The following is a 14,412-nucleotide window of genomic DNA, read 5'->3' as shown; positions in this document are numbered from 1 at the left end:
TTACGTTACAGATTTTCTTCACTAAGGTACTTAGCTCCTGCAGCCTTAGTGGAAATGTCAGGGAAACACATCCCTGCAGTCTCTCACCCATCCTTGTGGATGATGCAGGCTGTGCTCTCTGCAAAGGCACCTATTTGCAGTACCCTGGAATTTCCTTCCCAAACCTACGCTCTCCTAAATTCCAAGTTACATGCCCCAGGAAATTTAGCTGAGCCCAAGGCAAGGACATCTTTCTGATGCTCATCTATGGGATGCAGTGAACATCTGGCCCACATTCACTGCAGAGGCAGTGCTAATGCTTTTTAGCCTGTGGAAATCAGCAGCTCACATCCATCAAAAACTTTCCTGACCAAAACTGCTCTGTGCAGCAAGTACAAGAGGCCTGGTTTCCACCACACGTGTTGCTGCATCAGTAGAGCCAAGGGATAGCGTGCCCAGTTTCAGACTACGCTATTCAGAAAAACAAGATCGCATCTTGGATTTATGCTACACTGATCACACCTCTTTCAGATTCTTTTGCTAGATATCCTTAAAGAAGGCATATGTAGAATGTACAGACTACACTACCCACTCAGCCTAAAAGGTTTGCTTTCCAACTTGTTGAGGCAGCGTTTTTGCCCCTTATATCTAAGATCAAAGATCATAGGAATGTCCTGTAGTTCTTGGATACTCTGCTGTTTCAGCCACCACTTCCCCCTTCAGTTTAAGCTCAGAAAGTTAGACCACAGAACTGCTAACAAAGTTGTGAGCTTAAGGCCTTTTTTGCGGGGGGGAACCTGTGGTTTTATGTATTCTGTTTTTTGATCAAACCAATCAAGAAAGATCATTCCTCCTATTTCCCAACCTTAGTTCAGCCCACTCACTACTTTTCCAGGCAGGTATGTCCAGCTGCATCTCTAACTGTGAAATCTGATCAGATAATATGTAAACATACTTGCAGTGAAGGCTCAGGTATTCATGACATGCAGCTCTTCAGACATGCCAGCATTTTTAGAAGACAATTAGTAACAGCAGCCAGACACTTTGACCTAGCAGGATGTAGAACCAGAATTAAATGAGCAGATTGCCAAAAGATTTTCTAATTAACTTCCTCCAGGACTAGTCTATCAGTGGGATGTAGTTTGAAGCAATTATGCATAGGAGATTTTTATAACTTTACAGTTACATTTCCTAAATGCTTCACATACATATGCAACTCTGGGGATGAGTTTGCACTGTGTTACTTACACCAGCCTATCATAAAGGCGTATCCTATAACTGCATTTCTGTAGGCAGATGGAGTATGACATTAATATTAAACTCTCTAACTCATATTTTAATGAGTTTCGCAGAGTATCCACAGAAATTATACCTGGGCAATATATCAGGCAGCTTTTCCTCAGCTGAACTTAGGAAGCAAAGGTTAAAAAAGTTCATCTGAGATTACAAACGGGCAGAGCTATCAGGGTGCCTCTGTACTCACTGAGCAGTCTGCTGCGTTACAATACTGCTAATTGCCCCAGATACTTTTCTATTCCCATAGAAATAAAGAAAAACTTCACTAATGATCTTGGGAGGTTGCAGGCGGAGGCTTTCACTTTTCCCGGAAGCTTTGTGATTCAGACAATACACCTGCAGGGAAACTAATAGACTTTCTTACTCTAGCTCCTAAAGGAGACTCCTAGTTGCTAACTGCCCTTTGATAGCAGTGGAAAGCATGTGCTGAATAAGAGAGAAAAAGTTACATCATAGGCAGATTAATTCAATGAAACCAGGAGTGCCTTTTGAAGACAGCAAATACTAACTAGTAGCAAATCTCTCCTATTTCAGTACCTATGTCGTCTGATCTTTCAGATTTCCTGTACTCACCAGTAGCTGCCGGAGTTGCCCAACAGGCAGGAGGGGACCAGCAGTTCTGACCAAGGCCAGGGCTGCCAAACTTTTGGCAGTGCTCAAACTCTAAGCATCCAGAGCCAGGGATGACCACCCACAGAGGAAGAGGCTTTGCTCCTGCTTACAGGGGGCTAAGGCACAGGTGCAGCAGCCCAGGACTGTTTGCTGAGGCCAAGCCAGGGGAGTTACAGAGCACATCAGTATCTCCTCATTTGTCTTAAGACTTATTTGTGTAGACTCCAGCCCTTGAACCTGATTTACAGTAAGGTCACACCAAACAGGCTGCCAGCAAGACAGAGAGTCCCCAGGACCTGCACACTGAGCACAGAGAGGGGATGTACCACCTCAAACTGCTCTGCCCCATTCCACCAAACACCAGGAGATGAGGCATCTGCCTCTTTACACACAGGGCTGTTCCCTGCAGGGGAACATACAGATCCCGCTGACAGGGCCAGCTCCTCAACACTAGTAGGAGCCCAATCTGGGAGGATTCCCAAGAAGGAACATATGGATACACCTCATCCCTGCAGCAGGGAGGCAGCCCACATGGGGAGGAAGCCAGTGGGAACCACGGGGCTGGTACTGCCTCCAGCAGCCCCTCTGGAGCCCTGCTCCCAGAACATTCCAGTGCAGAGGTGACAGAGGGCTGCAGAGCTCCAGGTGACAATACAGCCTGACTGCAGGGCTGTCACCCTCACCCTGCTCCCCACAGGGATAGCCAGAGACCCTGGCTCCGTTGCAGAGGGGCCACGCTGCCCAAAGTGCTACAGCAGCACCTCCAGCTGAAACAGTGGGGCCAGTAGATCACTGATCTACTGATGCACCATTCAAAAGCAAAAAAGAGATTTTTGCTTGCTTTTAAATGGTGGAAGACCGACATCAAAAGGTTCCCCAGAGCAGGCAGAGGGCTCCAGCCTGCTGGCAGCTCGCAGCTGCTCTGCCCACCACCAGCAGGAGACTGTCGGCAAGGGCTCAGGACCCATGGTGGCCACAGCACTCCACTAACCAAGGAGCTTCAACGGCTGCCAGGCTGCCCAGATAGCAAAGCCATCCCAGCTGAGGTTAAATACAACCCTCCCCCATCCAGAGATGCCGCAGCTCTTCCCACCAAAACCTGTAGATATCAGAACAGCTACAGGTGCAGCCACCAGGCAGCCCTCCTCCTCTCTTTCCTCTGCATTTATTAACTACTCAGTTTATTGCTAACACAGCCCATCTGTGGCAAGGCCCTCAGAGTACCACTGAAGAAAAAAAAACTTATTTAGCCTCCTTTCTCCCTATCATTCTCTACTATTTTATTATTTTTAATATGAATGCTTTGCCTCAGCTCTGATTCCAGCATTTCATCAGTCAGGAGCACACTAAAGTGTTCACTTCGTTTGCTGTTCCTGTCACTGCTCCACAGCCCCACATCAAAGGATCAGCAAAAACGTCTCTGATCCTTTTTCCCCCCTCTCCTGGAGTCAGAGAAAATAAATGTTTATGCTAAGACTTGTGAAGACAGTCATACCATATGTTGGGAGGCAGGGAAGGGGTGGACATTACACCTGAACTGCCCCATAAGCCCACAAGAGGCATTGAATCCTGATGGGAGTCTTAGCCAAAGAAAAAGATTTTCCTATAGCAAAAATTTATCATTCCTCTGTTTTCCCATATGAAGCATCAGACAGGTATGCCTTGCATTTAAACACACATGCTTCCAGGGAATTATTCACTCTTTCAAGCCTGACAGCTCAGCTAATTTGGGAAGCACTGGTCTGACCCTACAAGCTGGGTAGACACTGCACTCCTGTCATAAACTGGGTGAGCAGCTTTAGGCAAAGCACAGTAATTCAAAGAGCCATTACTGCCACAGAGGTTATTTAACCTTCCCTGCAGACAAAAGGGAACCTGTGTAAACTGTCATTAGGATGGTGCATCATTCCAATGCATTATTCATGTCACATCAATATGTTCCAATAAATTCATCATAAGCCCCTCCATTCTCTAAGTACATAGACCCAGCCCTAAATGCCTGAAAATTAAATAGGCAAGACAGAAAAAGAGTTTGAAAATGAGGTATAAAAAAGCAAATTATTTTCCCAAGGACACTCAAGAGTCCTGTGGCAAGCTGAAGAACATAACCTGAGTCTGCATTTAGTTGTTAAACACAGTGGCCTCATTCCCTCATCTCCAGTCAGTACATGAGATGCTTTTTGCCTCCTGCCCTCTTTCTCCTTAGTGTTCCTTGTTTACTGAGTTTCAATTCCTGCCCCACAGCACATTTGGCAGACACTGCCACACATCACAGCCCTAGGAGCTGTTTTGTTATTATAGTTGTCCATTTCGGTAAGGGTTTGTGTCTCTGTCTTCCCTGTTTTGCCTTGTCTCCACCTAGTGTTTTTGAAGTGTTTTGACAGGCTGCAACCCTGTCCAAACCCAGGGCATGATTTACTGGGATTTGGATGAAGTAAGAACAACAGTGCTGCATCACAGATGTGATCTCATCTGCCAGCACACAAAAAAGTCTCCTCAAAAAGCCTGTAAAGCAACTGATGTCAGAGTTTCCCAAACCTACTGCTTGGGAAACTGTAAGAGTTCCTTTACTAGGCAGTAATAAAAGAATGAGCTATATAATGGGGAAGAAAAATTACGGTGTCCTGTCCAGCCTTGGGGTAACCTTTAAACACTCTTTATGACAGTGCAGTTTTTATTAGTTGCTGTACTCCACTGCTAAAATGCTAAATGCTAAAGTTAAGCAATCTACATATTTGATTGTGTCCAACAAAATGCCTTTTATTTTCTTCAGTGTAGCTATTACAAAACTCCTTCCTGCATTAAAAACATCCCTATTTACAAAACCATAATTTTTTTTCCTACCTATGAAACACCATTGGATGGGCCCTTCTGAGTAAGAGGGCAGTTTCTACACATCCAACTCATGAAAATTCCAGAGGAACTCTCAGATTCAGGGATTCTCTCTGATCCCTGAGGACAGCAGCCCACAAGGCACCCACACAGCCTCTTTGAGGCCAGAAGGTGTTCGTTAACACTGAGGCCTCAGTGACCTGTTTTATAGTTTCACCATACTCTGGGACAAGGAAATGTTTTGCCAGTAGGCAGCCACCCTGAGGTTCAAATCAGGTTAATGTAAACTGCAAACAAATGTCTTTGTAATGTACAAAACCAAAACAAAATCGACAAAAAAACATTCAGAGACAAATATTTACAAAAGGTGAGGAAATTCAAGAAAAAAAATGGTAATATATTTGCACCAAGGTTAAATTCTCAAAACACATTTTCCTCGACACATCTGAACTAGTTTGAATCTTTTCCTTATACATACACAGAAAATTAGTTAATATGTGAGGGACTTTGGCAGATTCTGTTTCTTATCTCTCTTTCTCAACAAGATTTTTATGTTTCTTACTGATACCAGAGATAGCCTTGGTAATTTCTAACTAACTAAGGAAGGGAGATAACAAATATTTTTAATAAATAACAGCTAAAGTCAGGACTCTCTCTAAGAGTGTGCATTTTGGTTCAAAGCCTCTTTGTCTCTAAAGTATGTATTTAATATCAAATTGTCTATAAAGCACCTACATTACTGGAATATAAAGCAAAATTAAGTCATTAAGTTTATAACACATTCTCTCTCAAGACTTGCCAAAAAAATAACTGATCCCTTTAGCATCTATACGTGAAAGAATCAATACTATCAACAGAGTCATAAATCTTCAATATTTTAGGCAAATATTTCAGGCTCAAATTTCCTCTGCTCATGCTTCTGTAAATCTACAATAGTTTAATATGTCACATTGGCAGCTTCTCCTAAAAGAAAAAAGAAAAAAAAAAAAAAAAAAAAAAAAAAAAAGAGACTCTGCTTATGATGAGGTGACAGGAAAGAATTCTGCATGTATCTAGATCCATTAATTATCGTGATCTGTTAAAATACCGTGATTTTTTTTTCCCTGGGATGCCTTTTAATTTCTCAACATTATAACAAGCTATGTCATGAAAGTCTAATTGAATTCAGAGAATTCATGCAGCCTTGGGATTAGATTCTCTTTTACTTCAATTATCTTCTATGCTGCATTAAAAACATTGTAACTTTAAGGACTATTTTCAGTATTACTTGTGTCCCTCATGTCTTCCCCAGTGTGTGTGTACAGAGGACAAGTAAGTAGTTAGAATGACAGATTCCACCAAACTGATTCCAGAGACTTGTAGTGTCCCAAGATACAAAGTGATGGCATAATCAGGCAACATGCAATGAGGCAAAAGGGAGGATTAAAATTAAATCAGGCTCAGAGAAAGAAACTGCATGTGCATCACTCAGCCTCATAACTATTTCCAGTTCCTGTCAGGTTCCATGAGTGAAAACATGGCAACATATGCCACAGGTTCTCTGTAGTGAGAGATACTCCAATAAGGGACAAACATCTCTGGCTACTGCAGGAACTGTGACACTAGTTCCTCAGTGTATTTTTCTTAAACTTCATAATAATATCACCATCTAATACAGACTACTTGTAAATAAGGCAATCTACAGGCAGGACTCCTATTTGGCAATTCTGGGTGACAGGAAAAGATTTCCTCAGGTTAGATGGCAAGGATTTACACAGTTACTTCACTAGGAAGTAATGAATGCATGCTCTGAGAGAGCTACACTTTTTTTTTTTTTAATAAGCAACATTAACAGAACTCCTTATATCCTAAGGATATCTCCGTTGCTTGTGCATTTGTCAACCAAACCTGCTGGACTGCAAATATCCATATTAGGTTAAAAATAATTAGCCTTAGTACCCCCATATTTTGAAATGTTCGATCAAAACTATCCATCCATATCTAAAATAAGCCTAAGGGTTGGCTTTGATGTTAAAAAATGACAGTGTTGATAGCTGCTTTCTTCAGGGCTGGTTTTGACTAGAGGAAAGCTAAAGAAGCATTCTCTATAAAGAGGACAGTCTAAATTTGACCTGGACCTTGTGTTCCCCAGAAAATCTGCCCATGTTTGCACAAAATACAAAGCCTTTGAAAGACAGCAATCTGTTCATCTTCAGTACAGCTGGCTGGAATTTCCTCTTGATCATGCACAATTCCTCTGGCTGCTCAGGTTGTGTCACCCTACAGAGCAACTGCTCATGCCTAAATCTCACAGATCCTTTGTGTTACTGTCCTCTGTGTTTATATACCATCCTCACAAAGTCACAGCCCAGGCCTCCATGTGGCAGAAGTAGGTTTTCTGTGTTTTCCATGTGCTACCTCACTGTTTGCAGCATCTCCAGGCCTGAGTGGTGCAAGGGCAAGGGAAAGCAAAGTGGAAGTTTGTCTGTCCCTCCAGCTGATAGTCAGTATGGAGGAGGAATGTATGTTATTCTACAGCAGGACCTGAATCGAGAACATGGGAAATGAAGTCTGGGATGTAAACTGGGAAAAAGAGCCTGGGCAGCATAGTCTGTGACGGAGGTGGCAAAGACTCTTTGAGTCTATTCCCATGGAAAATAATGGGAATTGGAGAGGTAGAAAAGGACAAAGGGTAGGAAGGAATGTAGGTTAAAGAGATAAAGAAAGAGAAGAACTAACTAATATTATGGATATTGTGTCTGGGAACCACAGAGACAGAAGGTAACAGACAGGAAAATTAATGGATAAATCTACATCCACAAGAATATTCCTCTCCAAAGCCTGGAATGGCAAGCAACACCTCATGGTGTCCCCACTGTCAGAGACTACCAAGGAAACCTACCTGAAACCAGTCCTGACCCCTGATCTGCCAAAGCCATTACAGGCTCTTCCTGGTGAGGACTCACTCTCTATTCAGTCTGACTGTGACTTCAAACAGCAAATTTAAAAACACACTGAAAATTTGAAAGGAACATTTTTCACACGGCAGAATCAACCACCCCAAAGCAATTCCAAAACCTGGAGAAGAGCTCAACCAAAGCAGCCTGAAGCAAACAAAGGCACACACTATTTCAGCTGTCTTTAGCCAGTGAGAACAAAAGGCAGACGGTGTGCATGGGTGTGAAAACAAACTGCTCACACTGAAGATATTGTTGCCACTCACTCAGGAGTCACAGCAAGTCACAGTGGTGTTTTTGCAGCCTCCCACTGTTAAAACACAGGAACATTTACCTGGGTCAGCCTGTGGTATCCAAACCTTACTGTGCTTTATCTGTTGCACAACCAAACAGCTCTGTAGGACTATGTGGTTCACTTACTGCCAGTTGCTTTATTTACACAGAGCAACTCTGCTGCTCCTTGCAGTGGGAAGTTTTAAGAAAGGACAAACACGGGATTATCACTCAGAAATTATTGGCTTCTTTCTCTGTGCTCAGAGCCATGCCCGAGGCCACCCACACAGCCATAGCTGGGGTGAGCTAGGGTTGCAGGCAGGAGACTTTGGTTTCCAACCCCACACTCAGTTTCTCGAACTCTCTGGCAACTCTGCTGGAGGTGGAGGTGAAACTGGTGCAGATTTTCCCCAGATGGCACCGTGGACATCCCCCAAGATGAACTGACAGCAAGAGAAGCCTCCATATACTTTGATCCTTTTCTCTAGCAATGACCAGATAACAAACCTATAACTGGACATGCTGGCCACACACATACTGGGAGAGGCTTAGGGTCCCATTAGGGTCCCAAACCTGTTCCTGCAGAAGAGGGTGCACTGCCATGGGCTGTGTCTCATTTGTTTGCCAGGCAGTGGGGGCCGTAAGGAAAGCTTCGACATCTCAGATCATTAATACTCCTCAACTCCACAAGATGGCAGGAGACGCTCAAAAATCCCCCTTCGCTCAGCTGGAAGGGCTTTTCTGATTTTTGTATCTGTCTAACAACTTCTGTGAGAAGTTAAATGGAACCTTATTTTTAATAAGACTGGAGAAGGTTGACAAACTCCTATCAGTGAGTGTTCATGGATCTCTTGGGAGCAGTGGAATGTTATATCACTGACTTGGCAGTACTGACAGACCCATGTGGGGAAGTGTTTCATGTGGGAATAATCCCCAGAATCTGCTTTCTTGTAATGAGTATAAAAGAAAGAGAGAGAGAGAGAGAGAGAGAATGAGTAAACTAAAAGTGGACAGAGGAAAATGCAACTGGCTTACATAAAGTTTTTATTTTTAATATCAGAGCTTGCAGACACTGCCTGCAGCATTCCTTACATTTCTCACAGCATGGAGACATGAGAAAGCCATGAAAACTCAGACAGTTTGTCAAGAAAGGTCAGTTTTTATTCCCTTCAGTTTACTGCTGACTTCTCCTGGTTAAGCACTTTTTTTGCCTCCCCAAGGACTAAATAAAAGCAAGTTTCTGCACCAAATCATATTCTACTCTTAGGATGATAATCATCAAAAATGATCCAAAATTACTGAATTCAATGCTAATTAATAGCCCTGGTCTGGTACTGGAATGAGTCTGGTGCTTTATGAAACAAATAGAAACAAAAGGTCACTGAAAATGGAATGAAGCGTCTATAGTGGTATTTCTGATGCAAGAAGTACTGAAGATAATCTTTGTTTGATCAGCTTCAGAAGGAAGAATGAGGAAATACCCAAATTAATTCAATCACTCTGAAACCAGCTATCTCAATAAGTGAGAGTTTTCTTGTGACTGCAGAGTAACCCTTCAGAGGTCAAAACAGCCCAGTTTGAGTGATGAAGGAGATGGAGCCCTAGGCTGATATGTTTGAGGGTGGATGAAGCTCTTTGCCTGCAGAGCACCCAGACAGGCAGCATGATGAGGATGGGTCCTGCAATGCTGAGGCAGAGCTCCATCATCTCTCATGACTCAATGGTGCTACAAGATGTTGAAAGGAAAATGTTTGTGCTCAGAGAGCAGTACCTGGCTGCCAGTAAGTGCACTATGGACCTGAATCTATGAACATGAGGCAAGAGGTCCTAAAATCACATTTTTTATCCCTGATCTAACAAGTCTTCATGCCTTCTTCTCCAAGCTAAAGCCACTGAGGGCAGGCACTGTATCCTATTTCATATGTTGCTTCAATCTCCTAACATTAAGTATATTTTTAAACTTTAAACACTTATATATTTATAGCATTTTTCCTATGCTGCATCTGAAATATACAAGTATTTTATTTCTCTGATCTCTGCTGTGCTAACTCTGCAGATATATTTTTGTATCTGATTTGTACCGCCTGGGGCACCTTTTGTTCTGACTTCTCAGAAGCAGTTAATGCTGAGGCTCTGGCCATCTTTGATGTACTTAATGCACTTAAGGACACAGTGTTGTCTTTATGTGACAGTTACTGTCTGTCCCCTTGTGGCCAGAAACCAGATAGAAAACTCAGCCTACAGATTTAACAGATCATTTGCCTTGAGTAAGAAGGAGCAGCTTATTTTGCTGAAGAAGGAAGCTCTTGCACAGATAATGGTCCCTAGACAGCCTAAGATTTAATTATCATGGAAGTAATTTTAGTCTGCAAATTCCATTTTGAATATTCTGAAAACTGGCTGCATTCATATCTGAACTCTGGGTTCTGCTATTGTCCATTTGCAAGCAAAATGGGGATCCAGACCTGAGCATCCAACAACTTTGGTGATTCAATCACTAGAGATGTATAAAAAATTCAGAAATAATGATTCTGTTTCACAGATTTTCATTCACAGTGAAACCCACACAATGTGGGCTACATGTGTGCAAAGATTTGCACAAATGACAGCCACTACCCTTTTATGCAGAGAATAGAAAACAACTTTTGATTCCTTCCCACAGCCTTTTAAGCTTCATGCCAAAATGATGATCAGTTTTTCTTGGACAGGCAATTAAGTCTTTTCTTCAGGTAATTAACACTGTAAATTCAATTACCATTTTCCAAATTTTAAGTTGAGCTGCCACTATAGTAACGGAGTAAGTATGAAGGTTTGAGGAGGATGAGTCCCTCCTCAGCAAAGTGAGAAGCACAGAAAGGTGCACAGGTGGGAGGCACAGTGGACTATAATAAAGGACCTATGAGAGAAGACTCGTGCTGCTTTAGAAGAAGAAGAACTGCCTGGAGCTGTGGAGCCAGAGTGAAATGGGTTGCACAGTAGAGCACCAAGAACAGAAATGAAGGGTACTGGATGTGAGACTATGGAGAGGGAACAGATTCGTGGAGCTTCGATTTATAACATAGAACCACTTAGCAAACCTTCCTCTCTTCCTTTGTTTTCCTCCTTCTGTGCTTATAATTACCTCTGAGTAGAAAGACAGTTTCCAGAAGCAAGCCCATGTCAGGAGGTGGATGTACCGCACGTACCAAGGCTTCCCTCCTTCCCGACGCCTTTCCCGAAAGCCGCTCCTGGCAGTCCCGCCACTAATCCGTCTCAGTGATAGGGTTTCACAAAGCACCAAGCGTGCTCTTGGCAGGCAAACTGTTTGTGCATCTGGATGTAATAAGGAGCTAGACTCCAGCTGATGTGGTGGCTCAGCGCAGGCAGCCACCAGGCGCGGGATGGTCAGTTTTTTCCTGCTGCCTGAGTTCAAATCGCAGCAGCACATTGGAAGCTGCTCGTGATGTGAGCCTCGCAGTGAAAACAGCCAGGCCACAGGGAGGGAAGGGAAAGGAAGGTCACTGGGAGTCAAAAGAACAGCTGCTCTCTGGCTACAAGACTCTGAAGGGTGTGACTATTTCCCACCAGCGGGAGTATCCAAGATTGCCCTCAACAAGGATGGAGCTAGCCAGGAAGCATCCCAGTCCCAGAGGCTTAGAAACAAAGAATGAAGAAGATGAGGAAGGGATCCCCCAGGGGTGGGGGAGAAGAGATGTAGGCCCAGCTGGGATTGCTAACAAGGAGAACATCAGCACAGAGTCCTGATGGTACTCCATTGGTGCATGGATATACTTCTTTGGAGGCTTTTAATTTAACCTTTATCACTGCAGGAGGACCCCAGCCTTGCCCAAGCTGGGCTGCTGCTGCTTTCCTGAGGGTACTGTTAACATAAGGGTGGCACTGGAGTAACACCAGCTCTCCCAGCCAGCAGCATGTGCTCAGAGGAACAGCTCTATGTAGGGTATAGCTGGCCTCTGGTCGCCAGCACTGCTGAGCAGCAGAAGATGGCAGGATTTTAGTAGGGAAGGAAGTTCCTTTGGGAATACTCTGAAATGAACTGTGCCCAAACTAGCTCACATCAGCTTGCAGGATCTCAGATGCAACTTTTGGTCCTTCTCTCCAGTCCTGAAGTAGTACAAGGCATTTCCTCTTGATCTCACATCTTCACTGCACACACACAGAAATAAAGGACAGCAGCAATAATCTTGCAGTTGAAAGTCATGCTGAAGAAGAGCAAGTTCTCTTTCCAAGTAGACTTGGCTCTACAGAGCTCTGCAGATGTTTTTTTCTTAAAAAAAACCCCACAGTAAAACCCTCATTTAAATGTTATTTAAGCAGCTCTGACTCTTAAAATACATGCAAGAAACAGATGTGCAGAACAGAGAAGTGCCATTTTTATGGAGTAGTTTTTCAGTGTTTGAGCCATACTAGATTACATTTGGAGTGTAGGCTCCTCAGCTACACCATGTAATATTTATAATAGTTTACAGCACACAGCCAAATCTTTCTGCCAATGAAGCCATGTGCCTCTTTATCAACCTCAGCCCAAGGTGGCAGTAAACCAAAACAAATGGGATATTAATACCTTGTTACCCTATGCTTCCCCGATACCCTACACTTCTCCCTACATTAGATCTCTCTCTTGCTCAAGAAAGGGGTTACTTCCCCCTTAGTTTTATGTCCTGAGACACAAGTTCAGGAAGCACAATTCAGTCTGAGTTGTTTATCAGGCAGAAGCAGAGTCTGTAACCTTGTCAAGTCCCTGAATCCCTCATGTTACTGTTTTTCTCTGACACTCTGGCCCATATTTGGGCTTTGGGTAAGCTGACAGGAATGCAATTTCTATTTAAAGATACACTGTCTGTTACTTTTATACTAAGTAATAAATGCAGGATTTGAAGAACAAGCACTTGGAAAAAATGGTTGGATGGCTTATACATTGAGTCATCTCTAATGGAACACCATTACCATTAAAAAGAAGAAAATAACAATAACAATAACAAAAAAAAAAAAAAAAAAAAAAAAAAAAAAAAAAAAAAGGAATAAGAAAAAAGAAAAAAACATATTCTTAAGCACTTCCTCATAATTTTCCCCAAAAAAATCCCTTGGCCTGAAATTTCCCATGTTTGGTGTCTGCCCAAATGTGAATATTTAGATTCCTGCCAATTGTTTTCAGTCAGTTTTCAATTATGTGAGGATGAAAAATAGACATTCCTTCCTATTCCTAGGACCAGGGTTATATTTTCCCATAGCTGTGCTGAAGCAATCAGAACACTAGAACTGAAAATCAGTTGTAAAAAGCTATCAGTAGGGTACAATGCCTTCTGTGAGTCTGGGGAATCCTTTTCAAGTTTTACAGACGCATTTTTTACCCAGTGAAAGACTGTTACACTTGCTCCTCCTTCCACATGTGTGCTGCATGTGTATTTCAGTCAGAGATAATAACTTATTGTTGAAAGCAAATGTATCCTTCCTTAGCCCTTACCCTTCCTGAACATGCTCTTTGATAAAAGAGAAAACTGGATTCTGTTATCTCAATTTCTGCAGATGGCTTCCAAAAGTACTTACAAGTGAGTAATAGCTTGACTCTTGGTGATTTTCAACCATCACTCATGTATCTCTTTAATGTCCTCACCTACACTAAAAATTCCCATTTGAAGCTGATACTAATGTTGAGGAATAAACCAGAAAGGATCCAGTAGGGCACTCAGGTTGCAGACACTGTTGGGGATAGGCAATGAACTAAATGCAGCAGAAGCTATAATGAAAATTCAACTTTATGTTGGATACCAAACATATCATTCTTGTGATTTCCTTACAGGGACAAAACCCCACCTGTGGTTGAGCCATCACTTGTCTGAATTAACATTTGCTTTCTTTAAGCCTTGATTTAAGGCCCCAACAGTGACGTCACCTCCCTTCATACTGACTAATACAATTGCTTCTCCACTTCCAAATTTCCCAGCCAGTGAAGCACAACGCTGCTCCTCGGAATTTATTAAATACTTAGTTCACCCAGCAGGAGCATTTGAGCAGTCAAGTGCTACTCAGTGCAACTAAGCATGACAGATTCAGCATCCTCCCCATAAACATGGCTTTTAAAATCTAAAGCCAAAGGTAAGCACATCAATCCAATGCACACTTTTTGCTTATAATTCATAAGCCCTCCTTCATTGTTTTGGGAGATGACACAAAGTAGATATTAATTATTGACAAATAATACAGATTCACTGCTTCTTGTCATTGCAAAAAGTAAATAAACCTAAGGGCAGCCTTCAAAACGTCCAAGTTCCTAGTCATGGCTTAAAAAGTAATTACTAAGCAGCTACTTAGTAATAAAAAGTTATTAATAAGGAACTATTACAAGGTACCCCCTTGTCCTGAATAACACTATTTTCTCCAATTAGTGCCACTAAGGTCAGTAACATCACTCCTATAGGAAGAGCCAAAATCAGGTTAAAAATGCATTTCTTTTCACATAGATTTCTCCTAAGCATGTGCAGAG

This window comes from Zosterops lateralis, assembly GCF_965231275.1.
Source record: "Zosterops lateralis genome assembly, chromosome: 3".
NCBI lineage: Eukaryota > Metazoa > Chordata > Aves > Passeriformes > Zosteropidae > Zosterops > Zosterops lateralis.
Note: the sequence above shows the minus strand (reverse complement) of the source record.